The sequence below is a fragment of the Typopeltis vanoorti genome, chromosome 10 (assembly GCF_054136105.1).
Source record: "Typopeltis vanoorti isolate ZY-2024b chromosome 10, IOZ_Tvanoo_1.0, whole genome shotgun sequence".
Classification (NCBI taxonomy): Eukaryota; Metazoa; Arthropoda; class Arachnida; order Uropygi; family Thelyphonidae; genus Typopeltis; species Typopeltis vanoorti.
Window position 1 is genome coordinate 95,215,388 of NC_143558.1, and position 27,673 is coordinate 95,243,060.

At 35.2% G+C, this 27,673-nt stretch overlaps 1 protein-coding gene across 3 annotated transcripts in view; it reads left to right on the forward strand.

Moving 5' to 3' along the window:
* Positions 1–27,673, forward strand: part of LOC150102608 (signal-induced proliferation-associated 1-like protein 2) — a 485,410-nt gene that overhangs the window by 44,352 nt on the left and 413,385 nt on the right. The window contains exon 1 of one of the 3 annotated variants that reach the window (XM_090398859.1): positions 23,201–23,231. The exons of the other annotated variants lie outside the window; for them this stretch is intronic. The gene's annotated coding sequence lies outside the window, so the exon portion shown is untranslated. Of the gene's footprint in view, positions 1–23,200; positions 23,232–27,673 lie in introns of those variants that run through there. 3 annotated transcript variants of the gene reach the window in all.

The window sequence follows — 27,673 nt, forward strand, 5'->3', positions numbered from 1 at the left end:
GGAGAACTATTTTCATTCCATTTATTAATCAAATATTGACTCAACTTCAGAATCGTTTCACTCAGCACTGCAACATTTTGAAAAAATTTTTTTTCTCTTCTACCAAATGGAAAAGATGCTCCAACAGCAATGGAAGATTTTCGTCAGTTGCGTGAATTTTATGCTGGTGATTTGTCTTATACAAATCCAGCAATTTTGAATGCCGAATTCAAGTTGTGGTATAAGAAATTTGACAAACCGTTTACAATAGCTCCATGTAGAAATGCAGTTTCAAAGTGTGACAAAATGATATATCCTAACATCTATAACTTATTAAAAATATTTGCAACGCTCCCAGTAACAACATGTGTCAGTGAAAGGTCATTTTCTAACTTACGCCTTTTAAAAACCTATTTAAGATTTACCATGACACAATCACGATTGAACGGATTGGCTTTGCTGTATATACACAGAGAGATTAATGTAACCATAACTGAAATAATTCAAGAGCTTTGTGAAAAGAAAACTGGATTTTATTCTTTAAATGAACTTTTATAATCACCTAATGAATTTTATTTAATGAATGAAATTTAACGAATTTTAGTTGAATGGATAAAAATATTTTTATCTGTTCAACTCCCCCCCCCCCCCCCCCCCGATTAAATCCTGGGTGTGCAACTGGATATATGTCACCATAAAAGGTTTAATTACTAGAGCCTTATTTTAAACATTCTTTTGTCCTGGAACAAAACTCCTCTACCTAGCAGGTCAATCTTTACATATAATTTACTCTAATAGTATATTAGAGTTAGATTTTCATGTTTTTAGGGTATTTGGTGTCTTCATAACATCTTTTTATTGTAATATTTTAATATTAAATACATGTAAAATGGCATCAGAAACCAGAAAAAACGAAATGCTAATATGGACAGCAAAGTAATGAACAAGAAGGTTTTCTCCATTAAAGATGATACTGAAAATAATTTAACCTCCAAGATTTCTAGGCTAAAACAGATTATTAGACAAACGGCAAGGGAACTACAGAAAGATTCTCTAAAGTGGCGTTTAGCAGAACATAGGGAGAATAAAAAGTTCAGCAGCAAAATGGAAAACAAAGTACAGAATCATGTAAGTTAGTGCATAATAATAAAAATCTGGTAAATCAAGTTGATTATAAAAAGCAGGATGTTATTTAGTATGGTGACTATCATAAAACATGCCATTGAGATGCAGGTTATAATGTAAAGTTTTCCCAGTGCAAAAATTAAAAATTAACAGAAAGCAATTCACAAACAGAAAAGTAAACAATATCATAATTGTAGTAGGTACTAATAACTAAACTAACAATAAGTTCAGTTTGAGAAAGGACATGAAAGGGTTGTTGGAAGAGGTGAGAGTGGAGAGTGAGAAAGTAAAAATTGTAAGTATATTACCTCAATATGATCAAAATGAATTAAGAAGGGCTATGATGGCAAATGATTCAATGCATAGAAGGAATGGATGCGAGTTTTTGGGTGTGTGGAGAGAGTTTGAGGGAAGATTGGATTTGTATAAGAGGGACTGCCTACACTTGATTGTGTTTGGTCTCAGAAGTCTTGAAAAATTACACTGGCCAACAAAAAAAATTTTTTTTTTTCTGCTGATTATGATCTGACACTTGTTTTTTACTAATTTGGGTGCACTGATTTCAAATATCAAACCCATTTTTCTCTATCACATCAGGTTTTTCCTCTATGGCATTTTCTTTTTGCTATTTTGTAAGTTTTTGATAGTTTTAAGGAGGCAGTACTATTTAGAGGATCAAAAAAAATCGATTTTTTAATATTATTTTCTGAAAGTATGTACTTTTAAAAATCTGTTCCTAACTTTTTATCAAGAAATTTGAAAAATTCCCGAAGATATAGCTATTATTCAAAGCGGTGCGCGGATCAGAATCGGAGCGCTCACCGCTCTCGCTTGTTAGTAAACGAATAAATGCGTAAGAACCTGCAATGGCACATACTGGCACTTTGAATGCGAGAGAGACTGATAACCGACCTAATACATTTAGGTGACGAAAAGTAGGCGATGACAACTGCCTAAAACAAATGAATGCTATATGCGTCATAGCGGACAAAGAACGATCGAAATCAGTCAATCGTTAATCGATCGTGAAAGTATGATGAGCGCTTATAACGTTTCAATAAAGTTTCTGGTGTTTTTTGTCTTGTTAATTGCATGTTAGTCGGCAGTGAAGAAAATACATCGTGTCTACTACTCGAAATTGTGTCATAGTGTAGATTCCTTCTGCTACATTTGTGGCAGCTTTACTGTTCCCAGTCAAAGGACAAATATAACTAATTTCGTTAAGAAAGTGTACTTTGTATACTTTGACGTAAAAATTGCAGATCAGGACAAGTCATGGGCTTCAAATAAAGTGTGTAAGTCGTGTAGAAAATTTTTTTCGGCAGTGGAGCAAGGGAAAATGCCAAAAATTAGCTTTTGGCATTCCAATGATTTGGCGTGAACCGAAAAATCACGTAGATGATTGCTATTTTTGTTTAGTTCAGACTTCTGGTTATAATAAGAAGAATAGGAAAAAAATTGTGTATCCAAATTTCAACTCAGCAATTCGGCCAGTTGCTCATTCCAATGAAATAGCCGTGCCAATTTATAAAGGACTTCCTTTACTTGAGAACGATCATGATCAGATGTTCTTGAGGAGCAAGACCCAGATGTTGATTTAGACAATGAAAATTTAATTTCTAGTTCTGGACCGCAACTTTTTACTCAAGCGGAATTGAATGACTTAGTAAGAGATTTGGGCCTATCAAAGGAATCATCGGAATTGTTAGCTTCAAGATTAAATGAAAAAAACTTACTGGAGCAAGATACGAAGATAACTTTTTATCGTAGCAGGGAAAGTAATCTTGTACAATATTTTAAACACGAGTGTGGGTTTGTTTACTGTAACAATGTGTCAGGTTTACTAACTGAAATGAGTGTTGTACAATATCATCCAAATGAGTGGCATTTATTTATCGACAGTTCAAGCAGAAGTTTCAAGTGTGTCTTACTACACAATGGGAATGTATATGGCTCAATTCCTATTGGCTTGAATTCAGTCCACTTAAAGGAAACACATGAGGACATTAAAAAGGTTCTGAAGTTATTAAAATATACAGACCATAACTGGATCATCTGTGTGGATCTTAAAATTCTGATCTGCGCACAGCTTTGAATAATAGGCTATATCTTCGGGAATTTTTCGAATTTCTTGATAAAAAGTTAGGAACAGATTTTTAAAAGTACATACTTTCAGAAAATAATATTAAAAAATCGATTTTTTTTTGATCCTCTAAATAGTACTGCCTTCTTAAAACTATCAAACACTTACAAATTAGCAAAAAGAAAATGCCATAGAAAAGAAAAAGAAAAATGGGTTTGATATTTGAAATCAGCGCACCCAAATTAGTAAAAAACAAGTCTCATATAAAAGTCAGCAAAAATTGTGTTGGACTGTGTTATTAATTGATATAAGACCTAACACAGAGAGTCAGAGAAACAGAATTCTGATGAGAGGAATCATGAGAATCTGTGTGTAAGAGCGACAATGTTAGGTAACTGTATTAATGAGGAGAATGGTTATTATTATTATGGAAATGATTGAGGAGAGAACGATTCTGTGTTTGTCTGGTTTGGACCTATCAACATTGTGTAACAATGTCTGCATAAGTAAAGAACTAGACAAGAACAGAGATTTACTAATTGTCAAAATATGTCATGCAAAAAATAGACAGGCAGAACTGGCGCTAGGGTCTTTGCCACCCGCATGAAATTTCTATCCAAGCGCTCCCTGTAACGATCCAGGCATGTGTGGTTCTTTTAAGATAATAAAAATTTTAATTATTTGAAATTTCTTAAATAAATTTTGATAGAACAGCCACATGTTGGTTTGCTAAATGTAATGAACTGGGGGTGTTGACTAGGCAGGATAATTGTTAAAAACCCGAATATTCAAAAAATTCTCAAAAGTTAAAGCAAATTTTGATAAAGCCACTTCACTTTAATCATTGAATATAATGATACAGGGATTTAGCCTTCTCACCGACCCGAATTGCTAACAAAATTAAAATGAATTTTAATTAAGGTTAAAATTTATTTGAATTAAAGTTTAAAAAATTCTTGCATTTTACAAGTTACTAAATTCTTACTAACTTGTAAAATTTTTTTAATAAATTTTATAAGTGGAACTATCTTTTAGGAAATTAAAGAAACTCAAGATAGATAAGAAAATAATTAGAACATTTAATATAACTATTCAAAAAAACTTGCAGAATAACAACAGAAAATAAATTAAATTACATAAATATACTTGAAATTTTTTAAATTAAAATTTTAGGGTTTTCGATTTCATATTCACAAAATTAGAAATAATGGTCTTAACGTCCAATTCTGCAAATATATCATTTTTAATAGCTATTAACACCAAACTAACAAGCATTTTTTGTGACATACTTGTTCTTAAGTAGGTTTTAATCAATTTGAACTTGGAAAAGGAACGTTCACCACTCGCTTCGCTAACAGTAAGGTTAATAGTATTCTTAAAGCAATTGAAAAGTTAGGGAAAGATAAATTATTGGACACAATAAAATTAAGAATATCGAAAGGGTTTTAAATATTTAAATTATCCTTCTGAAAAAATATCCTGGAAAGTACATATCTCGTCATGTAGTTCTATTGCATTTACGTCTTTATTGTCACCGTCCTTCAAGAGAATCTTTAAATCGTCACATTTTTTTCGTAAATCTTCGTTATTAATTTGTAGTAATCTATACAAGAAATTGAAATTATCATAATGTTTTTAGTTGTTCAAAATGTTCTATTAACGAACGCATTGTAACGTCTAGAAGTGTATAAAACACATTCAATCTAAATTTATCTGCTGGCGATTGTGGCGTTTCGTCATGATGCTCGTAGTCAAATTGTCATGTTTTCTTTCGAACTTCCGTACTAGTTTTAAATTCTTGTTCTCCATCCACCTCTTCACTCAGTTCTTTTACCATTTTTAGAACTTCTTTAAAATTTGTATCTGATTGATACTCTTGTAAGAATTAGGTCTGCTAATGCATTCCTGGATGCTGACAATATCAAGTTCTTTCCTAATATCCTCGTTTTTAATATGATATTGCCATTGATGCCATTTGTTCATACCCCTAATCTTTCTCAGGACTGTCATATCTGCAGTTGCTATTCTTTGGTCAATTGTTTTACTTCTAACCCAGCTCTCAGATCCATATTGGTTTAAACACTATCTTGTATACAGCTAATTTAGTGTTTTGTTAATTTCTCTCTTATTCCATATAAATTTATTCAGTTGATTTCCTACCATACCAGCTTTGTTGATTCTGTTGTCTAATTCCATATTTAACTTGCCATCTTCACTAAAAATCGTGTCTAGGTAGATGAAATGTTTTACTTCTATAAGTTCTCCATTCACAATGCAGTTGATATTTTCATTGTCTTTGTCTTTTTAATGCTGACCTTCATACCATGTCTATTACAATAGTTATTCAATTTAGTCAGGGAATCTTGCAGATTTGTAGTGGATTTATTTAGAAGTATAACCTCATCCGCATAAAGCAAAGAGCTGAGATTAACACCTCCAATTTTGATATCAGGTTTAATACCACTTTCCTTCATAATGTGATTCGTATAGATAGATAACAGAGAGGGGATAATGTACAATAAGAGGGGATAATGTAGATCCTTGTCTGACACCAGATTTAACATTAAACCATTTTCCTGTACTTCCTTCAATTTGAACTGGTGACTTACAACTCACATAGAGACTAAGTATTGCTTGATATAATGCCCCTTTAACACCATATAACTGTAGCATTTGGAATAGCTTCTCTCTTGGCACCTTGTCATGTGCCTTTTCTGGATCTACAAAACTTAAATACAGGTCTTTGTTATATTCCCATGATTTCTCAACTATATGTCGTAAAGTGAAAATCTGATCCTGACAGAGTCTATTTGGCCTGAATCCAGCTTGTTCTTCGCCAAGCTTCTCTTGCATAATCCTTCTCAACTGTTTCTCAAATATACTTGCACATATATCTTACCAGGAACACTCAGTAATGAAATGCCTCTGTAATTCTCACATTCAATTTTATTTCCCTTTTTATATATTGGTACTATGAGAGCTCCACTCCAATCATCTGGAATTTGTCCCTCTGTCCAGGCCTTCTGAACTATGCAGTGCAGCCACTGTAAGACTCTTATACCACCATACTTCAGCATTTCTGATCGAATATCATCTACTCCTGCTGCCTTTCCACATTTCAGGCTTTTGATGGATTTTTCTACTTCAAGTATGGATATGTATTCCTGACTGCAATCCTGGTCAGTGTTTTTTACCACTGTGCTGTAATCACTTGTTTCACAGTTTTTCAAAGTACTCCATGCTTCAAGGATATCTTTTTCTCCTGTTTTCATATCACCCATATCATCTCTAATTACTTTTACAGCACTTTTTCTTTCATTGCTGAGCTTTTTCAACAACCTTCAGAATATCTTGCTACCTTCTTGATATTTATTTTCTATGTTGTTGCCAAACCATGACTTTTATTTAGCCAGTTTTACACAGTGTTTAGCTTTCTTACATTTGTCTCTATTCCAGTGGCAGCCAGTGAAAATTTTAAGTGGGAGTGCTCCATATACAAAAAAAAAAAAAAAAAAAAAAAAAAAACTTTTTTCCTAATCAGTAACAAATTTATTGATAAATTAATTTACATACTAAAAATTGCTTTATTAAAAATATTTCATCCTCACCACAAACAAACATCTATAATGAAAGTTTCATATCAATAGCAATGACAAGTGCAAACGCATTTCGGCATTAGATCGCATTGCATTTGTTTTGTGTAACGATAATTGAAAAAATATAATTCATTTCATATTTTCAACAGTGACACTCGTAATAATTCAGCCTTGTATGTATAATAAATAAATAATTATGTTATTTTAACAAAATAAAATAAGATTTACAAAAAATAGTTCACCAAGCACATGCACCAATAATTAACGTTTCATATCTCATTGATATAAGGCGCGTAAGCATACTTAAAAATGCACTGTGACCTGAGCAGTTACAGTTGGGAATGACATAATGTGCAATGACAAGGGCAAACGTATATATCGGCGTTAGATCGCAGCGCATTTGTTTTGTAATCTAAAGTGTTAATCGAACAATTCCAATTATTAAATATTCAATTAATATCAAAACATAAGCTGTAACCTTTAACATGTTGTACTGCATTTATATAATGTTGTAAGCATTGTTATTATCTATAAACAGAAACAAAATTTAATTTTTTCATTTTTTTCTTGTGGGTGCTGCAGTGTCGCAGTGTTTATGTATGGGCTGCCACTGCTCTGTTCTCTAAGAGCAAAAGCTGACTTATTTGCCAGGCACTTTTGATATGCTTTCTTCTCTTCCTTCACTGCCTCTTTAACTTCCTGTGTCCACCATGGAGTTCTGATTTTTTTTTCCTTGCACACAACTTCACCACATGCCTCTCTGGCTGAATCAATCAGTGTTTTCTTCAGGGCTTGCCACTGAATCTCCAAGGTTTGGTTCCTGCTCTCAAACTCGTTCATTTTTTCTTGAATAATATTTGTGTATTTTAGTCTACAGTTCACATCTGAGAGCTGCTCAACTTTTATTCTCTTTAAAACTTTCTTACATGTTCTTCTTTTCAATATGAAATTCAATTTTATCCTGCTCAAGACTAAATAGTGATCACTTCCAATTTCAAATCCTCTGTACACTCTGGTGTCCTGCACCAGGGAGAAAACATCACTATCAACAATAACATAGTCAATGAGACTTTTCTTATTCCTTGCCTCTTCACTCCATGTGAATTTATGTACATTTTTATGTTGGAACATTGTGTTAGTAATAACCAGTCCATGTCCTGAGCAGAAATCCAACAGGTATTTGCCATTATTAGCTTTGCTCTTTTCTCCAAATTTTCCCAAAATATTTTTGTATGTCTGACAATCATTTCCTACTCTGCTATTTAGATCCCCAACAAGGACCAACTTTTCCTTTTTCATTGTGTCAGTTGCTTTCTCTAAAGCTTCAAAAAATGCCAAAATAGAATGTGGAAAAGAAAACAAAGTTTATAGGACCACATGGCCTTGGAGAAGGAAATAGAAGAGGAGAGAGAGATTAGCTGAATTTGCTGCAGCTGAACAATTCTTTATCATGAACACTTTTTTCAACAAACGCCCAGGAAGAAGATGGACTTAGCATCTCTGAATGGAGACACAAAAAATGAAATTGACTACATTTTAACAGACTGTAAAAGACTGGTACAAAATGCTGGTACAATAGGCTAAACACACTTCAACGTAGATTGTTGAAGATATCAGCAAAAGAAACATAAATTGCACGTAAGCATAGGACAAGTTGGAGTTGAAAATTTAATAACACTATTAAAATTAATTAAACAAACATAAATTGCACATTAAATAGTAAATAATGATCAGTAATATTAATAATAATCCTAATGAGAAGGATGAGCCTGGTATGCTGCTATCAATTTATTGATACAGCAATCCCTCGATTAATGCACCTAATGCATTCTTTAAAACAGGTGCATTAATCGAAAATGCACTAATGGAATATAATAACCTATGGGATAATGTATAATTTGTTCCTCAGATTTCTTTTTTGACCCTTAATTTTTTTTTTTATAAAAAAATTAGGGTATGCCTCAAGGCCCAGTTAAAGGAAAACCATGAAGCTGAAAGACAATAAAACATATTCAGAATATAAATTTATTATTCTGCTTCTTAACAAAGAATTAAGCTAACATAGTTTGACGGGCATTCTGTTTCTTTTTTTTCATACAACTGACGGTATGGCCCTATTGCCTCTTCTGCAAATTTTACTTGGTTTCTCTTCACCAGAGTCAGTCTCTAAACATTGCTGCTTAAAAACTTCGATTATACGAAAACTATTTTCAAATTGTTTCTGTGAAACCTCTTTGGGCTTGTCAGTGATTAAATTTTCTTCAGGATCTTCCCGCTGTGCATCTAAATTTAGCAGGTTGGAATCGCTCAACTTCTCAGAACAAGATTTAATTAACTTAGGTTCACTTGAAAAGTATCTAAAATCATTTGCACAATCTGGAAGAATGTGCTTCCAAATGGCTTGCATATTGCTAGCAGTAATTTCATTCGACTTTACAATTTTATAACCAAGCTGAGATTTCTCTGATTTGGCTAGAAAAGTCTTGGAAGGCATTTGCTTCCAAATAAAGGCCGGTTTCATCGACATTAAATATTTGTTGATCACAATAGTCTCCTTTTTGCACACTTTTTTTTTTTTTTGAGTTTCCGGGAGGAAAAAACCTGCTACCTCCATATGAGATTGGCTAACTCACCTTCGATTGAAAAAATCTGTTAGAAAAATAACTATTACATGTAATGGCAGCTCATTTTTCCCGCATCACGACAAACGAAAACCGGAAGTGTGATGCATAGTCTAGAATGCGTGGAGTGAAAAGAACGCTATGATATTGGCGTGAGAGAAATGAAAGGATTTTGGGAACTCACAGTGTATATTTTTTTTTTTAACCCTAAAGGAGATAAAAGGACAAAAGAAAGTAAAGATGATTGGTTTATGTTATGACTTTTAGAGAAAATCAGCAACTTAATGATTCTATAAAGGGGAACAGCGTAGTGTTTGAATTAAGGATTTTAGATCCAAAAGTTTTATTTCTCAATTCTGTAAAAATTTCTTTAATAATTTCGTGGGCAGCCAAACATGATCAAATAATTTGACAGTGAATGAGATGTTTTAAAATGTGTAAACTTTTTTTCTTTTTTGAGTGCAAATATTTTTAGAACGAGCCTGAACATTTATTTGCTACTTGTCTCTGATAACTTCTGTGGTGAGTGGATTTCTGGACTCTCAATTTAAGGTATCAGAGAGGTTGATTGACTGTTTGTGGACCATGATTGGTTATAAGTTAATGTTAGGAAAGGTTTAAATAGAGATATGTAGTTGTTCCAAATAATTGCATGAGAAAAGAACTATGAAAAACAAAACTGATGTTGTGGCTCTTCAGGAGGAGAGAAAAGAAGAGCTATGCAAAACAAAACTATTGTTATGGTTCTTCAGGATGATTTCAATAGATTCTATCTGGGTAGAGAGAGAGTAAAGAAGTAAAGGGAGGTGGGCTCTCATTTCATGTTGGCTAAGTGTAAAGTGTAAAAGTTGAAAAGCAAGTGTAGGATGCATATATTCAATTGGTGGGGATGTATAAATTACCCTGCAGAAGGGAATGATTGATTATGACCTGAATAAGTGTGCCTGTTAGATTGCTTACTTTTCTAGTGAATCCATTTGCCCTTTGTTATTGAAGAGTTGGAATTTGTACTTTTTTTCTTTTAGGTTTTAATATGTAATGGCATTTGCAGCCATAGCACATGCTGTTTGAAGAAAGACCATTATGGGCTAAATTTTCTGTGCCTTTCTTCAGCCACTTCCCTGAGTTAGTCAATTTTTAGCATGGGCAAGTAGGGTTTTTTTTTCTTATGAAAAGCCGTGATTTTGATAGCTTGGCTGCCCATCTGTCTTCAAAGACTCTACCTACTCCCTTGGGTGAGTAAAAGGCATCAGAAGATTTACTTATTTATAATAAGAAATAAATCCCCTGATACCTTTTATTCTCCAAAGGGAATGGGTGATGTCATTTACAATGAACTAATGTTTGGAAACTATGGGGGGGGGGAGCCATTCTCCACCCTTAGCTAATCAGCAATATCTGCCCCATGACTGACAATAATTTTAAAGGCATCTGGGGAAGAGAGCATGATAGACCATTGCTGCCATCTTGTGGTCCCCATTACTGCATATTGTGTGAAAGTGTGAGTTATATGGTTGATTTTTCTCAAGTTGCTGGATGAAAAACCTGCTCATCTAAGAAGAAAAAAAAAAAAAAAAAACCTGTCTATACCAGTGATCAACTAATCAGAAACTTGTTGAAAAAAGAATTAGATAAAGTTCTTCACCAGCAACAATATCCACGCACTACTGCATGCCCACAGAATATATATTACAATGATAGACTTGTTTCATTTAGGATTTCTTCATGAGTGCAGGTCACAATGATGCCTCCAACCATATTGATCTTGAGCCTCTCTTTTCCATGTTATACTCATAGATTTCACTAATGGATCTTCCCATCTTGTAGGTGGTCTTCTTGGTTTCTTTTTATTCTTGGTTGCCAATTAAGTATTCTATATGTCCATCTGTAATCCTTGAGTCTGGCTATGTGGCCTGCTCATCTCATCTTGCTTTTGTATACTGCAGTTACCACATCTTTTACGCCTGATTACTCTCTCTTAGTTCTGTATTTCTAACATGTTCCATTTTGCTAATGTTGCAAATCCTACGTTCTATTGCACACTGAGTTATCATGAGAGTATTTTTCTTATCTTGTTATGTTTCTGATGTTTTAAGAAACAAACAAACACACACACAAACACAAATTTTGACTGATTTAAGCCACTGCATTTTTTAAGATAGTGACATAATGTTTCATGAAATGTACAAGAAGCAAGTTTGAAATAAGTACATGGCTGCAATGCCATGCTTAATCAGTTTTTGACTTGCTAGTTTATTAGTTCTAATTGGTCATGGAGTGCAGAATGTGGAAGGTCATTTGACTGACATTCTGTCAAAAAAAAAAGTCTTAGAGCTGTAGCATTTTGATAAGGAGAAGCCTTTTCTTTTTGCAGGCTTTTTTTTTTTTTTTTTGTATTGTGTCAGCAGTTGTTGGTTCTCAGACGCTGTTCTGCACAGTTCCTCCAGTTCTCATCCTGTAAGCCTCTTTACTCCATTTCTCTCACAACAGTCCCTTTTTACATATTCCTTGGTCTTCCTCTTTTTCCAGAGAGTGACCAGTTCATAATTTTCAATGGCCATCATTCTTCTCTCATTCTCTGGATATTTCCATACCATTTCAAAGCACATACATCTATCCTTGAATTATTACCTTGAATGAATGGAATGCAGTGCACCAAGTGACTGGGGGTGCTGTATCAATAATATACTCCAGTTGAAAGACCTAGGTTTGATTTCCATTGCAATTAGAGAGATTAGAATGTTTAAACAATATGAATTAGCTAGTCTCCTCTATGAGGCAGCAGGATTTTTTCTTCAGGAATTGTGAGTTTTTCATCTCTCATAACATGCAGGTTATTTAAACAATTATATATTGTATTATGTATGAAATAATATAAAGAGCGACAATGTTATGTAACCATGTTAATGATAGGAATGAGCATTATCATGGAAATGATTATAAGGAAAGAATGATTTTGTGTTCGTCTGGTTCATACTTCACAAGTATGTTCAAGGATGGCTGCATAAGAAGGTACTAGATAACAACAGAGATCAGCAAGTTGTCCAGCTGTGTTATGCAGACAATAGAAAAGAGTATACAAAAAACTGTGCGAGTAACTTATATCTGTACATGAATGCTATGACAAGAAACAGAGGTAGAGAGATCTTACTATCAGAGATAGCATACTCTTGTATTGAGCAAGCATAAAGGGTACAGTACTGAGGGATAGACAGGATAGGAGAGGAGAAGTGGATGTGGAACTAATAATATTGGATTATTTGAGTCCATTTAGAATAGAAAGCTATGACGACTACAATACTAGTAACAGTTTTTCATGTAGCAGTGAGTTTCAAGTCATCTGATGTGAGGTGTATAACAAGATCAAATACATAGGAGGGTGTCGTTACAGACTTAGTGTATCAGTTGCTAGTGACAAAGAAATGCATTACCAAATAAAGATGATGGGTGAGAAATGAGTAATCATAATGAGAACTTTAATTATCTGAACATTGATTGGGGTAGCTTTGAAATCTCAGGAGAAGAATGAAACTGAATTTGAGCTTTTGCGAGACAACTTCAAGTGGCACGTGGCAGAAACAACTTAAGGTCAAAGAGAGCCTTAGATCTGATTATAGTGTAAGGGAGGGGGGGGGAGATTTCAGTAACTGTTTTGCCTTCTATTGGTGATAGTGAAGTGGGAAGTGGCTAAATTTATTAATACATTCATAAAAGGTTATATGCTGAACTGCAAAACAGGAAATTATGACCAACTGAGAAGTATGCTGGTTTTGCACTATAGTATCAGTTGTTGGATGGGATGGATATTGACATGCATGGGAAGTGTCAAAAGTATTTAAAGATGCAATATTGAAATGTGTTCCTAGAGTTCGAAGAATAAATGGGATAAAAGAAACTGGCCCTGCAAACTAAAGACATCAGAAAAGAATTCATGCCGAATATGGTATAGTAAACTATATTCAGCATGAAACTCTCTGATTCCAATCTTGAGTTTCTTATTCGGTTTTAAGACAATGTGGGATTTAATATCCCCTTAATTTAAATAATGTTTATATCGCCAAAATGAAGCCTATTGGCTCTTTATATATAACTAACTTAATGGGTGCACCTTTTTGACAACTCGTATAGCAGCATATATAAGTTCTTTTCGCTATACCCTTTGGTGAAAAAAAAGGTTGATCGTGAGAGGATTGATTAGAACGGACGTGTTACTTTAGACCGAGCCTTATTACATTGCATACAAGGTTTCTCAGTAATCTCACATTGCACTGGTGCTGACACAGTGTGATTCCTACTGTCTCCCCCTCTGCACGAAATGTGCAAAAGATCAAATGACCGGCAGGCCCCACCCGCAGTGAGGACCAGTGGTGGTATTAAGGTTTTATAGGGAGGTAGGTTTCTAACTGTGGCCAAGTGAGATATTGATACTCCTTTTCCCAAACTAGTAGGTTCTAAGAAGACTTTGCTAGTAGACCAACTCAGTCTACAGGACATTTGCTGGCAGGCCTCAAGCCCTGCGGGATTATACATTGCTAGTAGTCCGTCTAGGTCTACAGGATACTTTGCTGGCAGTCCCCTGGCCCTGCAGGATTATTATATTGCTTTTAATCCATTTCTGCTGGCAGGAAATCGCCATTATGACATGGACAACATCAAAGATCCAGATCCTTAACAAGGAGCAGTCTCTAGAGGTACTCAAACTCATAATAAGCAAATTAGAACCTGACTGGCCAGGATTTATAAAAGAATATATTCACTCTAATGATCAGGATGGAGAGGAGGAGGAGAATGAGATCTCACAAGAGGATCTCATTGCTGCTCTGGCACCAAAATCCCCCTGTCAAAACATCTCTCAAGGGGAGCACTCTAACAAAAGAAGAAGAACCATAGAAGACCAGATGGATGAAGACATACCAACATTAGAAGTCCCAAGGAACACCGAAAAGGTTCCACAGTAATACTAAGGGACAAGGACAAATGGACCACTGTCACAACAGCCCTTAGAGAACACAAAATTGCATATTCCTGGGCTAAAAATCAAGATGAAGGAGTCAAAATCCAGCCAGCCTCAGACTACAGACAGCTGACAAGATTAATGGATTACAAGAGTCTTCCATATCATACTTTTGCTTTACCCAGTGAGAAAAATCTCAAGGTTGTGCTTCACGGAGTGACCGAGGGTGTCACCTGTGAAGAAATCACCACTGATCTTATGAGTCGAAACCTAACACCAGTGAAAGTGAGCAGAATGCTCAGGGCAGATAAACAGCCAATGCCACTGATACTCATAGAAATTGATAAGACACAGAAAGAGATTTATGAACTAACAACGATGTGTGGCCTCAGAATTTCTACTGAACCACTAAGGAAGAAGTCGACAGCTGGGCAGTGCTATAGGTGCCAAAGGTTTGGCCATGCCCAAAAACTTTGTAAGGCAAATTACAGGCGTTTAAAATGTGGCGAGGGCCACCAGACCGTCATGTGTACAAAACGAAGATCCATTCCAGCTAAATGTGCCAATTGTGGAGGACCTCGCCTCGCAAACTACAAGGGATGCATTACACACCCAAATAACCAAGGGTTACGAAAAACTACCCTTCCAACACAATTCAGCGATGCTCAAGACAGCCGTGCTAGTCGCACCCCAGTCCAAACTATCTCTAGCCCGACAACTCCAGAAAGAAAACAAATGCCTAAAACTTATGCAGAGGCAGCACGAACAAAGGCTACTCCATCTCATGACCATATAGGCTTAAATCTAACATCAGTACTAACTACCTCACTAGCTACCATGTTACAAGAATTTAGGATGACGAATCCTTCGCTGTCCTCCACGAAAAGATTCCTACAAGGTACCCACTCAATTCTGACAGCCCTCAACAATGAATAGAAGAAAATTCCATCCCAACTCTCTCATGATCACTGCATGGAATGCCAACGGACTCAAAAACAAAATTCTAGAACTAAGAGAATTCTCTCACAGGCATAATCCTGACATAATACTGGTAAATGAAACACATCTCAGACCAGCTAATAATCCCAAATTACGGAACTATACTATGTACAAAAGACTCGCCATTAGTGGAGGAGGAACAGCTATATACATTAAAAACTACCTAAGCCACAATGTTCTGACTAATCCCCAAACCAAGAACCTAGAGATAACAGGCATTGAAGTTAATACCAACAATGCTGGCAATATCAAAATCTATGCTGTATATAATCCACCAGGATTCCATTGTTGGTATCTGACTTGGACTCCATTCTCGGCTTCACAGACGCCATCATCATGGTTGGTGACTTTAATGCCAAACATACAGCCTGGCATAGCTCCACAATCAATGACAAAGGTCGAACTCTAAATCATTACTCAACACAACATTCTATTGTTATAACTGGACCCACAGAGCCCACCCATCACAGCTCAACTGGAAGTTCAGATGTACTTAACATAGTCATCCTCAAAAACATCAGATACCAATATCAGCTGGAAACAATAAATTGAACTTTCGTCAGATCACAACTCTATTCTGCTTCAACTTGGTACACAAGAACAAATCTCCCCTCCCCACTCTTTCATATCTTGGGACAAACTCTCCAGAATCCTACCTGATCACATTGGCCCAGTCCCTACTATTCACACTAAAGAGGAGATAGAAATGGCTGCAAACAACTTTACCAGTCAAATCAAAAATGCAATAAAGTCAATTACCCAAAGTACAGTCTTTCACCCTAGTGGATGGATCCCTGAGGAAATCATGGATTTAATTAGACTGAAAAACAAAACCAGAAAGAGGTATCATAACACAAGAGCCCCCAAGATAAAACAAATTTGAATAAATTAAACAAGTCCGTGAAGCCCTCCAAAAACATTGAAACCAAGAATGGGAATCTAAGTTAACGAAATTAAATCCTGAAGACAACTCCATATGGAAGTTTCTGAGAACCTTCCGCACCAAAAGACAACTTTTACCCTCAATTCAAACCTAGAAAGGAATAGCTCACACTGATAAAGAAAAGGCAGAGGCTCTGGCCGACAGCTTGGAAACTCAATGCAACCTCTTGTAGATGAAAATTTGAACAATAAAGCAATAAAGCTCCAGGCTCAGATGGAATTGCAAATAAAATAATTAAACTACTCCCCAGAAAAGCCATTGTATATTTAGTCAACATAATTAGTGCCATCCTCAGACTCCAGTATTTCCCTTTAACATGGAAAATAGCAGATGTCACACCAATCAAAAAGATGGGAAAAAACGCTCAACTCCCTGAAAGCTACAGACCTATCAGTCTTCTGTCTAACCGTAGAAAGATCGCAGAAAAAGTAGTCCTTACTAGGCTTCAATCACAAACGGACCAACTACATATAATCCCAAATGAGTAATTTGGATTCAGAAAAAACCACTCCACCATTCAGCAGATCCACAGGCTGATCGAATACATCTCCGAAGGCTTCAACCAGAACCTTCATACAGCTGCAGTCTTTTTAGATGCTGCAAAGGCTTTTGATAAGGTGTGGCATCAAGGTCTTCTCTACAAACTCATCGCATTCAATATACCTATTAATCTAGTTAAAATAATTCACTCTTACCTCGGAGACAGATACATGCAAGTCAAAATAAATGAAACTGTATCAACCAGACACAAGGTTCTGGCGGGAGTACCGCAGTGCTCACTCTTGGCCCCCTTGCTGTTTTCTATCTATATTGCTGATATCCCTCAAAACCCAAGCTCAACAATCACTGCATTATATGCTGATGACACTGCATTATTAGCAAGATCTCTCAGCCCAAAACTGGCTATTAAGAGACTCCAAGGCAGCATTCACACGCTGGAAAGATGGTTTATGGACTGGAGAATTCAAACCAATCCACAGAAGAACTCAGCCATACTTTTCACTAGAAAAAAGCCTCAAATCAAGGAAGATATACATTTACTAGGTGTTAAAGTCCCATGACAGAATACAGTCAAATATCTTGGAGTAATTCTGGATAAAAAAACTACAATTCACCAACCATATAGAACACATAAGGTCAAAGACAAATTAATCCAAAGCAATAGTGCAGCTCTACCCCATGATCAACAGAAAAAGTAAATTCGATACTCAGAACAAACTGCTCATATACAAGATGGTTATACGCCCGGTCATAACTCACGCATCTCCTGCGTGGAGTCATACTTCGAAAACAAATATTCAAAAGCTGCAGAGAATACAAAACAAATGTCTGAGAATGAGTTTGGATGCTCCGTGCTTTATCAGAAACTCCCAAATTCACAGAGACGTCAACATTCCCTACATCACATCTCTCCTTCATGACCTAGCAGAAAAGTTCTTCATTAAAACAATTAATCATCCGAACCCACTGATCAAGCAAACTTCAGACTATAATGAAGCAGATTTCTGCAAATACAAGAGACCCAAATCAATTCTATGCTCAGCTGAACACAGTTAATCTCGCCGCCCTTTCAGGGCGAGCTTAAAGCTCAATAATTCTCCACCCAAAGAACTTACCTTTTCAGATGGAGGGGAATATGAAAAGCATATATGCCTCACCCATCAAAACAGTATCGTTCTGCCCTTTGGTATTAATTTGGTCTAGCTACTCACTGATGAAGCTTCAATAAAGGCTGAAACGGGTCTGGGTAGTGACCTCCAATCATAATGTAACAACAGCACACATTTCCTAGGAAATGTGTTTTACATTATGGAAAATACCAAGAATAGCGATCAGAACTTTATCAACTTTTGCTGCGAGTTGCCCGAGTTTGGACTACGTGCATTAGCTCACAAAAAAGCATATATGAAAAGCATATATGCCTCACCCATCAAAACAGTATCGTTCTGCGTTCTGCCCTTTGGTATTAATTTGGTCTAGCTACTCACTGATGAAGCTTCAATAAAGGCTGAAACGGGTCTGGGTAGTGACCTCCAATCATAATGTAACAACAGCACACATTTCCTAGGAAATGTGTTTTACATTATGGAAAATACCAAGAATAGCGATCAGAACTTTATCACCCATCAAAACAGTATCGTTCTGCCCTTTGGTATTAATTTGGTCTAGCTACTCACTGATGAAGCTTCAATAAAGGCTGAAACGGGTCTGGGTAGTGACCTCCAATCATAATGTAACAACAGCACACATTTCCTAGGAAATGTGTTTTACATTATGGAAAATACCAAGAATAGCGATCAGAACTTTATCAACTTTTGCTGCGAGTTGCCCGAGTTTGGACTACGTGCATTAGCTCACGCTAGTAGTCGCCGATACTTTTATTTTATAGTTTACTATACTATATTCGGCATGAAACTCTGATTCCAATCTTGAGTTTCTTATTCGGTTTTAAAACAATGTGGGATTTAATATCCCTTAATTTAAATACTGTATCGTATTGAGACAGACGCATGTGACGTAAATTTATCAAAACAAGCGGTTCCCCTTTTAAGTAGCATAATTCGTAAGATGCACGGTACTCAAGCCCTGCGCGAGGCAGGGGCGGAATGGGCGATGCCGCAGGCGGCGAACTTAGGGTTTATGTAGAAAGGTTTTTACCTTGGGTATGTATTATGCTAAAGATACCAAGCAATTTTATAAGCTAGGTTTTAATCATTTTTCCCAAGTAAGCAAACAGACAAGTCAGTCAAGTTTGCGCCTGAACACAGTTCAGGTCTGTGGCAACTCGTAGCTTACTCCACCTTTACCACGAGTTGCCTCAGACCTGAACTGTGTTCAGGCGCAAACTTGACTGACTTGTCTGTTTGCTTACTTGGGAAAAAGGATTAAAACCTAGCTCATAAAATTGCTTGGTATCTTTAACTTACAGAGTTTGTTACAATTATACTGGAAAATAATAAAAAATAATAATTAAATTGGATATATCATATTTAAAAATATTAAATTTATATATACATATTTATAAAGATAATTATATTTTATTCTAATTATATAAGCTCCAAATAATTATTTTTATTTTGATAATCCCTGGGACAGAAACGTTTAGATCCAATTTCTTTTAGAAAATTTGATTCTCTTATGAATAGAATATTTTTATTTAAGAAACAGATTAATCGGAAATCGGAAAAAATATTCGAATTTATGTTTAAATGATAATCAGGCTCTTGAGAAACATCCAATAGCTTCGACTTCAAATACAAATTCCTCAACACTAAATTACGAGCTTTTTGACGATCCAGCTTTATGGCCAAACTTGTTCAATTCAATAATTGATATATTAGTAAAACGAGGTCCTCCTGCTGAATCAAAAGAGACTTTTTTTTTTTTCCCACGCGATGAACATAATAGAAGTTTTTATGTATCGCTTTATAATAGGATTTTGAGTAACATAGAAACCGTTAAAAGATCTTGGTTAATTTACTCAAGTTCAAAAAATGTATTTTGTTTCTGCTGCAAATTATTTATAATATTCAAACTATGAACTTAATTTCGGAAGGAAATAACGAATGGAAATATATGTCCCAAGTTCTTCAGCGCCACGAAAAAATCTCAAGAACATTTTAATAATTTTCAAAAATGGATTGATTTGGAAAACCATTTAAAAAATGAAACTACAACTGATCAACATCAATTAAAATTACTCAAAAAAAAAAAAAAAAAAAAAAAAAGAACAAGAACACTGGATGCATGTTTTAAAACGCATAATATCGGTTGTTAAATGTCTTGCAAAAGAAAACATAGCGTTCAGAGGAAGTTCAGATGCTCTATATACAAATAATAATGGAAAATTTTTGAAACTGATTGAATTATTCGTCGAATTTGACAGCGTATTACAAAAACATGTAGAACGCATAAAAAACAATGAAATTCGCGTTCATTATTTAGGGAAATGTATACAAAACGAAATCATTATTATATTCAGTAATGAAATTTAAAAAAAAATGTATCTAAAATAATGAATGCTAAGTATTTTTCAATAATTGTTGATTGCACCACTGATATTTCGCGCCAGGAGCAAATGTCCTTAATTGTAAGATGTGTTTCTATAAAAGAAAAAAAAATGAAGAAACCCAAGATACAAATAGAGGAAAGATTTCTAGATTTTATTAAAATTCAACAGGAAGTGGTATGGCTGAATAATTTTAAAATTATTAGAAGAAAAAAAACTTAAATATTCAAAATATCGATGGTCAGGGATATGACAACGGGTCAAATATTGAAGGGTAAGAATGCAGGGATACAAACACTTTTAAGGAACAAAAATCCTAGAGCATTTTTTGTTCCGTGTTGTACGCATTCCTTGAACTTGGTATTGAGCGATGCAGCAAGCTGCAATGTAGATACGGTTTTATTTTTTGACATTATTCAGTCAATCTATAATTTCTTTTCTTCATCGAGTCATCGATGGGAAGTTCTAAACCACATCCAAAATTTTACTTTAAAAGCTTTACGCACGACGAGATGGGGAAAGTCGCGTTGAAGCTGTAAAAGCAATACGAAATCAAGTAAAAGAAATACATGAAGCTTTAATTTTCATCACAGAAGATGACAGCTTAATTGGGCAACAAGGCATTAAAACAAAATTGGAAGCTAGTTCGTTAGCAAAAAAAAATTATTCTTTCAAGTTTATATTTGGCACATTTGTTTGTTATGACATTCTAAGTGAAGTCAATGCATGTAGCAAACAATTGCAAAATATCTCTTGCAATATTATTGAAACACTGAAATCATTAGATGTCACGAAAAAATTCTTGACGTCATACAGAAGCGAAAGCAATTTTTTGAAAGTTAAGCACCAAGCCCATAACTTTGCTCTAAATATTGGGTTAAATACTGATTTCCCAACTAACGACAGCACACGAACTCGATATGTAAAAACTCAATTTCATTATGTATGTTCTTGACGAATCAATTACTAATTTTGAGCGACATTTTCAAATTAATTTTTTAATGTAATTCTTGATTCAACAATAAAATCAATTACTGAGATATTTGAACAGCCAAATAAATATGAATCAAGTTTTGGGTTTCTCTTTAACATTGGTGACTTAAAATTTGATAATGATACAGTAAAAAAAAAAAAACTTGTTGCGACTTAGAAATTGTTCTGTCTGATTGTGATCAAAAAGATATTTCAGCGATAGATTTTTTAGATGAATTAAAAATATTGTCTCGGAGGATATAAATAATTATTCTCCCAAAGAAGTATTAAATTATATTTGTGCAAATAACTGCATAAGTCTTTTTCCTAATGTGTACACATCACTACGAATTCTTTTGACAACTACAGTTACAAGTGCAGAGCGCAGTTTTTCAAAATTAAGATTTATTAAAAATTATTTGACGTCCACAATGTCCGAAGGGAGATTAGATTGCTTAGCCACTTTATCTATTAAAAGTGATATAGCCGATATCACTTTTTTTTTTTTTAAATAATTAAAATTGTTAATTCTTAATTTAGATTTTTTCATATTTTTTTGTCATATTTAATGTAATTTATGTAATATTTATAAATTGTGTTAAAATTATGTACTCATTATATAATAAACACAAATATTTTATTTATTTATTCACTATATATATATATATATATATATATATATATATATATATATATATATATATATATATATATATATATAAATTTTTATATATACATATGCAATTTCATTAAAAAAAAAAAACTTGCCCACACTCAAAAATTTGCTCGGACCGGTGCTGACGGTATTACGAACTTTCGATTCCAACTTATGGACTCGAAATTGTTGCCAATATTCTTTTGAATGGAGAAGATAATATTTTAAAGAATAGACTGAAATATTTAAACATCAAAAAAAAAAAAAAAGATTACCTCATAAAATTTTCAAATAATATATTTCTTTTTTATGTAGCCTTAATAATTATATATAAATAATAATATTATATTAAGAAATTGGAAAATGCAGACCTTTTAAAATACTTAGTTAACCTTTTCCAGAAGCATTCTCCTTCTTAAGAAGGTATCATCATTTAATCGTGACTCCTCAATTGAAGTGTGAAAATATTTGCTATTTTCTTAAAATGTCCATTAAAAAAAAAAAGTCACGTTTTCTGACTTCTAAATAAATAAACAAATCTGCGAATGCCTATTCCTATAGAGAGTAGGCGAGGCCGAACTTTTGAAAACTGAGGGGGTAGTCCGACTTTTTATTATAATATAGTCAATATTGTAATATAACTTTATCATGATGTAATATATGGAATGTGTAAAATTATCATGCAATCAGAATATGATTCCTGATGAATTTCGATGATTTGCGGATTGTTTCCTATCGATTATTAAAAATTTATTTCAATATGTATTAAGGAACATATTTTCTCGCAACTTATGGTTATACCATTCATGATAGTAGTATATTGCCCCAGCTGTTCTGTTGTACTACGTGAATGGGCTTAACCGGATATGGGTAAACCTCCTGCGAACACAAAGCGGGCAAAGGCAGCATAAAGCATAAGCACGTTCTGTTTACTGATAGTAGAGGAACTTGGCTTGGTTGGCTTACTAATGTCTATAGCTTTCTTTCTGCGGCAACAACCGGGATGTACTCCACCCTCTTATATATATATAAATTTGAAAACAGTAGTGCGACGGTGAATCATAGGTGTGCATTAGTAAGGACGTTCTCTTAGTAACCAATTTAATTCGGGCAATATTCAGCATTATTTGTCCTGTAATCTACTGATTTCTACCAACGTTGCTTTTTCAAGACTGAAACCATGCGATAACATTTTGCATCTGACGCTAAAACTTATTCGGCGTCTTTGAATTTTTGTGATATAGTACCTTTTTATATTGATTCTTGGGACTAGAAAATGAGCGAACTCATCCACAGTGAGTTAGATTTCGTTTTAGTTCCAGTCAATTGATTGAGCTTACATATTCAACATATACATTATATAAGAAACAAAGATATCTGCAGTTGTATTTGTTTACTTTCTTTTCAAATTCATTATCACATTTATTACTTGACATACTGGTAAATGCGCATAAAAGGTTACTATACAACTTCAAGTTTTATAGTAACATCAGATCTCTGTTTAGGTAATTTAGGACGCAGAGGTAACCAAGACCTAGAGGTATCACATAATAATATAAAATGATAACTATAATAAATGAAGTAAAAATTAGCGTTTCATTCAGAATAAAATTTATTTTATATTTTGAAATATTTACTTAGGAACAATAGTTCACCAAAAAATGAGAATATTGGTTTACAATAATAAACTATAACGAAGATTTTTACTTCCAAGGATTTTTTTATTTTATTGGGGATTCGAGATTCTGAAATAAAGCCGCACGTTGTGAGCATGTATGAAATGGGAGAAGGATGAAAGAATGATTCAATCATTCGAAATACATTTTTCCGGCCAGGTTCTTACTGAATCTTAATATTTTATAACTTGATAAGTTTTTGGTGGCCTCTCCACTAATATTCCTACAATACTACTTAGTTTAATGAGAATGGAAATCTTTCGAAAGAGGGAGCATTATGTGGTGATTATCTGAATTTTGTTAAAGCATTTGATAGAGTGCAACGTGATAAAGTACTGTTCAGGTTGGAGTTGGACAGTCAGTTCCTACCTTGGTTACAGTATGGGGGGGGGTGCGCAATGTCCTGAAAAAGGAAGGTAATAAGTGGGATACCACATGGTTCTTGCTGGGACAACTATTGTTTAATTTACATAGCAGTGATATAATTCAGGGTGTGATAGGAGAAATTCTGTTGTTTGCTGATGATAAATTAGCAAAAGCAATGACCAGTAGCGGCTCGTGGCTTGAAATCGTGGGGGGGGGGGTGCTGCAACTTTCGACATATACATACACACTGTAAGTACGGTGTATAGTGTTTGGATAAAATATCAAAATTATGGTAAAAATTAAACATGAAACAATATAGTTTATTATCGATAAAATTATATAGTTTGGTACAATTCAAAATTACTTAAAAATAAAATATATTCTTCGTTTTTTGTTTCATGAAAAATTGTTTATTATAGATAAAATTATACAGTTTAGTATAATTCAAAATTACTTAAAAATAAAATTTATTATCATAACTCCAATAATGTTCTAAAATAAAAACTATAACAAATGTTATGTCTTTAATTGTAATGTCCAAATATTTAAAGAGACGGAGTAAACACGATAAGCACTACGAACACTACTACTGGCGCAAACTGCATATAAACAACAGTGGAACTGCGCGACGGACACTGAACGAATTATCATCAGACCACAACCCAATCCTACTTCACTTAGGGAACAAAGATCAGTCACCTCCCCCCCCCAAACCTCCATCATCTGGGAGAAACTCAAGAAAGTGCTACCAGAACACATTGGTCTGGTTCCCCATATAAAAACCAAGGAAGAAATAGACATGGCAATAAAGAACCTCACCAATCAAATCAATAAAGCCATAACAGCAGCCACAGTATCCACGATTACCCACAAACAAAATCGTCTCCCGGAAGAAATCATGGACTTAATAAGGGAAAAAAACAGACAAAGAAAAAGATATCACAACACTCGTGCTCCCCAGGACAAAACAGTCCTCAACAGATTAAACAAATCTGTCCGAGAAGCTCTTCAGAACCATAGGAACCAACAATGGGACAACAAGCTCACCTCCATCTCCACAGCAGATCATTCTATATGGAAATTCCTAAACAACCTCAGGATCAAGTGCAAATCCCTCCCCCCTCAGCAAGCAGAACAGCACCTTGCATACACAGATGCTGACAAAGCCGAAGCCATAGCAAGAAACCTAGAGAAACAATGCAGTCCTGCATATGATAACCTAAACATCAGCCACGTATACAAGATCCATCGTAAAGTCAGGTTCACAGTAAATCGTCCCGATGTCAATCCAAGTCCTATAATGCCTACCTCACCTACCGAAATAATCGGCATCATCAACCATCTCAAGATCAAAAAAGCCCCAGGTCTGGATGGCATCACTAACCAAGTCATCAAGGCACTACCACGCAAAGTCATAGCACATCTGGCAAACATCCTAAACTCCATCCTCAAATGGCAGCACTTCCCCCAGTCATGGAAAATAGCTGACATCATCCCAATTCACAAACCAGGCAAAGACCCACACCTACCTGAAAATTACCGTCCCATCAGCCTGCTATCCAATTTAGGGAAAATAGCTGAGAAAATTATCCTCATCAGACTCCAAGATCATGTCAACCAATTAAATATCATTCCAGAAGAACAATTCGGCTTCCGTCAAAATCACAGCACCACCCATCAAATCCATAGACTGGTAGAATACATCACCACAGGATTCAACTGGAATCAACACACTGGAGCTGTCTTCCTAGACATCTCAAAGGCCTTCGATAAGATCTGGCACCAAGGCCTCCTCTACAAACTCATCATCGCTAACCTTCCACTAAACATGATACACCTGATCAAATCATACCTCTCCAACAGGAGGATGCAAGTCAAAATCAATGAAACAGTCTCAACCCAACGGAAAATCATCGCTGGAGTTCCTCCAGGATCACTGCTAGCCCTGATCCTGTTCAACATCTATATGGCAGACATCCCTCAAAATCCTCTCACATCTACCATCGCCCTTTATGCTGATGACACGGCTATTCTAGCCAGATCTCGTCAACCACTTCTCGTCACCAAAAAACTACAAGACACCATCCTGAATCTAGAAAAATGGTTTAAAGACTGGCGACTACAATTAAACCCCCAGAAAAGTACAACAATACTCTTCACAAGAAGACGAGCATCCCCCAAAGGAGACATCACCCTGTTCAACTCTAAAATTCCCTGGAAAACTGAAGCAAAATACCTAGGAATACTTCTCGATAAGCGATTATGCTTCAACAGCCACATCAAGAGCATATGCACCAAAGCTTCAAAAGTTATCGCCCAGCTATACCCCTTGATCAACAGACACAGCAAACTAAGCTCAAGAAACAAAATTCTGCTGTACAAGACAGAGATCTGTCCCACAGTCATATATGCCTCCCCAGCCTGGAGCCATACTTCCAAGACAAACATCCTCAAGCTACAAAGACTACAGAACAAATGCCTGCGAATGCTTCTGGACGCCCCATGGTTCATCAGGAATGCCCAGATCCACTGGGACATAAATATCCCCTACATCTCTCCACTACTACGCTCCCTAGCAGAAAAATTCTTTATGAAGACATCTATCCATCCAAACCAACTGATACAACAAGCCGGAAACTATGACGGTAATGACTACTGGAAACATAAAAGACCGAAAGCCATCCTAACACCCAACAACGAATAACCACTTCTGCCCACTCAGGACGAGCTAAAATAGCTCACAAATCTCTCCCATCACTGCTCCCAAAACAGACAACAGGGAATATGAAAAGCGTCAAGCTTCACCCTCTGCGCCATATATGTCCTGCATCCTGCGACGGACACTGCCGCATTACGCAAATAGCTCGTATCTCACTATGACATGCATATACTTGCGCGGGTTGCAATATGACACTGTGGTAAACACAGTGCTGCTAGCGTCCTTCGCCCTCCTAAATGCTACAAGATGGATTTTTATTATTTTTTATGCAAAATAACTGAATTGTATAGGATTGTTCATTATTATTATTATTATCAACACCCGACCTCCATGGAGGCAGAGACTCATTGTGAGAGGTACTCACTATTGCATAGAATGCTCATCCGACCTAGTCTTAAACTGATTCAGTGTGTCCACATCCACAACACACTCAGGCAATGCATTCCACTCACCAACCACCCTCCATGCAAAGAACCTGCTTCTCACTCCTTTGCTCACATCCTCCTTATACAGTTTCCAGCAATGGCCTCTTGTTCTACTTCCCTCTATATGAAAAAATATGATAAAATATGAAATGAAAAATTAAATATTACAAGCAAATATAAATAAATTAAGAAATATATTTATATATCGAGAAAAATTGGGGTGCCGCAGTGCCTATGCATTGCAACAAAAGTTCTAACTTGTTGCAAGAGGATTTGAATAGGTTCATGCTTTGGACTGAAGAATGGAGATGTCACTTTAGTGTTGTTGATTAAGTGTGAAGTTATGCACTTTGGGCAAAGAAGATGGATGAAGTTTATCATATTGAAGTAACTTTAGTTTAGGAGGTTGAGGATATGGGGATTTTGGTGGTCAGACAGCTAAAGTTCAGGGGAAGCATCACAAAAATTGTATTACCCAGGAAATTGCTCCTGTAATGTGAATAACTCTGACAAGTATGGATAATGTGGTGATAGTTCCACTATATAATAAG